Genomic DNA, 3,546 nt, shown 5'->3' with positions numbered 1-3,546 from the left:
TCTAGTAGGGGCTTAGTTCTATTAAAGATTAAGGCGAGGGAATAAACTCTGGGCCCCGAGGTAAGATATAGAGTGTGCAGCGACTGCCTTCTCTCTTTTGGCTGTCGATTGCATGCAGTTTTCCCGATTTCTTTCGTTCTCCTTTTCGCTTTATTTGATTTCCATTCTCAGAACTATACTCTGAACTCTTAGTCAGACTGTATAATCTAATAGGAAGAGGCATACTAGACCTAACTGCTAGCTGTGAGAATAGCCGAAGCTGATAACCCGATGGAATCCGCTCTTATAGGAGGAATTCCCTTAGTTATCGGAATCCGGGTACAAGCTGCTATCGAATAGGCGCTGTTCACACGTCTTGGTGAATAAGCTGTGATCACTCTACGACTTTCTGTTCAGCACGCTAGCTTGGCTTATGGCTTTGCTCCTTTACTTCTGTTGTCGGCATACCGGTCTTGGCCTTTTGCTTGGCACGTTGTCGGAATAGGCTGTGATGCCAGATAGTGAAGTTCGAAGGGCCTTTCTTTATCACCGTAAGTAGCAATAGCAGTTTATTCTCAAACAAGTCTTAGCCCGAACCTACAGATTTACGCTTTGACGCCCGAAAGCTAAAGCAACGTCGTTCCGCTGGAGTGGAGGGCTTACTGGCTTTAAGCTGAGCTTCTTCTGCAACTGGCTGATCGGATGGACTTTTGTTTAACTTACAGACTGACCGCTAGAATGAAAAGAGGCTTGCTCAGGCCCTAGTCTAAGGAAAGGAATGCCTTAAAGAAAACTCCCACTTAATGACCAGCATCGTCTATTCTCGCTCGACCCTCTTGTGACCCCATACATATCCATTCCATATTTTATGAAATCACTTAGATAGAAGCATGTTGGATGACAGAACGATGCAGATATGGGTCCGGGTGCTACAAGTATGGATTTTTTCCAAGCAAGTAGAAATGACGTAGGTGATAGATCGAATCGTTTAGTACGCTAATCTTGACAGTTGAATTTCTCGATGGAGAGAGCGTCTGTTCACGTCAGGGTCCGAAGGAGATGTAGTCACTTTGACTTTCTTCTAGATGGGGTATGTGTTCAGTGTGCCAGGTCAAAGAAAGAGAGAAAAATGATAGGTAGTTTCCTTCTTGCTTTTGCGGGGGTTTTGGCAGAATTGGGTTCGACTCCCGTTATACGCGATGTGGCGAATCAGACTGATTCAACGGAGATATGCCTGCATTAAGATTTAAAACTTGTCGTCTACTTTCAGGAAATGTTCGGAAGAGAGAACTTACAATAATACAACGCCGCATTCTCCGAAGATTGAGGAACAAGAAGAGATCTATTAAGAGAAAGATTTATCCAAGAGAAAATCTTAACAGTTACATCCAATCACAAACTACACGAAAGTTGCCCCTTATTCATGGGGATTTACCCATCACAGAGATGCACAGAGGAACAGAACGAACTTCATATATCCCTTTTCTACTCAATCCAGAAACAAGATCGGACGTTATTCCGGTTCGTCTCCATTTTCGTGAAACTATTCCTCAAGCAAGGCAGCCGATAAGTCATCGAAGGGTTTGTGTGAATAATCGAATGGGAAGCATTACTCGTTTGAAAGTTTCCCACGGCGATCTAATATCTTTTCAAGAAAATGACGCGAAAATCCGCGGTGAAGAAATAAGGAGATCTTTCTATATCGAAATATCAGTAGAAAAAATTATAGGCAAATTCCTGGGTCACCGGGTAAGAATGTGGAGAAGAACCAAAACGGAATGGTTCCGCCTACTCAAAACTAAGCGGGGATGCCGCCTGCTACTAAAATCCCGGTTTTTGCAACAACAGTTGCGTTATTCTATGCAAGAAGAATACTTAGAAAGAACAAAGAAGTTTGGATCCGAAAAAGTATGCTTAGGAAGTTCTTTCGCTGAGCACAACAGAATGAAGAGGAATTTTTATCATTTCAAATCCCTATTCTTATCGAAGAGAAGAAACGAGAAAAAGCGATATCTTCCTACTCGAACAAGAAGGAAGATAGTTTACAACTCTTCTTTATATAGTAATTCGACCTATTGGTCCGCACCCCCCCATAAGTTTACTAGGAAGAGAAGAATAAAAAGGATCGAACTACCTACTCATTATTCGGAGGTGAATCATAGAACACCAAAAGCGGTGGTATTTTATGGACCTAACATAGGTCACATCCCTCACGACATAAGATTGAAAGATCCAAACCTTCCTCTTCGGAGCGGAAACGGACGTGGCCAAAACATATAAAGATCGGCGTAGTCGCTCATAGGGACATATCTATCCGGATAGGGGATAGTCTAGTCTATCGCCGTCTCTATCACGCTATTAGATATTCGAATATCTAATTTCTTTTTCTTATTTATAATTGAACAAAAGCGAGGAGCGAGCCAAAGAGCGAGTTAGGTCTACTTCAAATAGGGGCCAAGTCTTGCCTAAGCTCTTTAACCTGTTCCTCAAGGACAGGAAAGATAGATAGATTCAATTAGATTACACTCCTATCAGTGCAACGGCCGCTTTCTCCCCCACCTGGCTGCTCAATCTAAACCATTAGGGGTGAGGAAGATTGATCAAACTCCCCAAGGGGAGGGGATAGGAACGTACTAAATCAACAGGCAGGCAGACAGGACTTTAGCGGACGAGCAATCGAATATTCCCGCTAATCACTCGTACTCCTCCTAGCCCATGATTCAGTCTGTGGTCACGGTGTAATACCTCTGTACTAAAGTACCTGGTCCTTTACTTGACTAAGGGAAAATCCCTAAGAAATGCGCCGAGCAGAATAGCAGCATCATGCTTCAATTTAATAAGGATGTTAAGCTAGCTCGATCGCAGGAAATGATGGAAAGGTTGAAGCCCCAGTGGCAAGAAGAACAAGGTAACGGATGGAAGATAGATAGAACGAGGTGACATTGGAACAGGCAGTCAAGTAATCAAGCTACTGCCCTTCCTTGGGAGGGATAGGAGCCCTTCTTCTCGAGCATTGAATAGCATGGCCTGCCTTTGGATGGGCTTTTGGGAATGAATGATAGAGCACAGGCAAGGCATAAGTCCAAAAGAAGCACGGGCATTTGCTGGGACTTGAATGGGCATGCTAGAATAAGTCCTTTCGATCCTCAGAAAGGAGCAAGTCAGCTAATGAAGGCTCGCCCATCTCTTTTTATTGATTCTCGCTAAAGGATCGGGTACTTTGATTGGTATTAAAGTAAAGTGTTCTATCCCTTCGATCAAGTAACCTATTAACTTAACACCAACAAAAAAACTATTTCTAATATAAAAAAAGAGATTTTTGTGTGGCCAACACGCTCAACGGCTTTTTATTCGCTATCAGCACTATTTACTCTCTCTACCTTTCTCACTCCGGAAGAACGAATGTTTTCGGTAGTAATAGTAAGAAAAAGCGCTAGGAGAAGGCCCCTTGGATTCTTATGATCCTAACATTTACATATATACATATAATATAGGCATCCCGCCCACACGCCATTATCAAAGTACAGGCGAACCGGTTGGGACTCAAAGAAAGAAGGGGACTTTTTA

General features: G+C 42.9%; 1 pseudogene; it reads left to right on the top strand.

Annotated features, from left to right (window-relative positions):
• The first annotated feature begins 229 nt into the window (after positions 1–229).
• LOC127744291 (ribosomal protein S4, mitochondrial-like) lies at positions 230–3,276 on the top strand (annotated as a pseudogene).
• The last annotated feature ends 270 nt before the right edge of the window (positions 3,277–3,546 follow it).

This window comes from Arachis duranensis, unplaced genomic scaffold (assembly GCF_000817695.3).
Source record: "Arachis duranensis cultivar V14167 unplaced genomic scaffold, aradu.V14167.gnm2.J7QH unplaced_Scaffold_236746, whole genome shotgun sequence".
Lineage (NCBI taxonomy): Eukaryota > Viridiplantae > Streptophyta > Magnoliopsida > Fabales > Fabaceae > Arachis > Arachis duranensis.
This window is presented reverse-complemented; position numbering and strand designations above follow the sequence as displayed.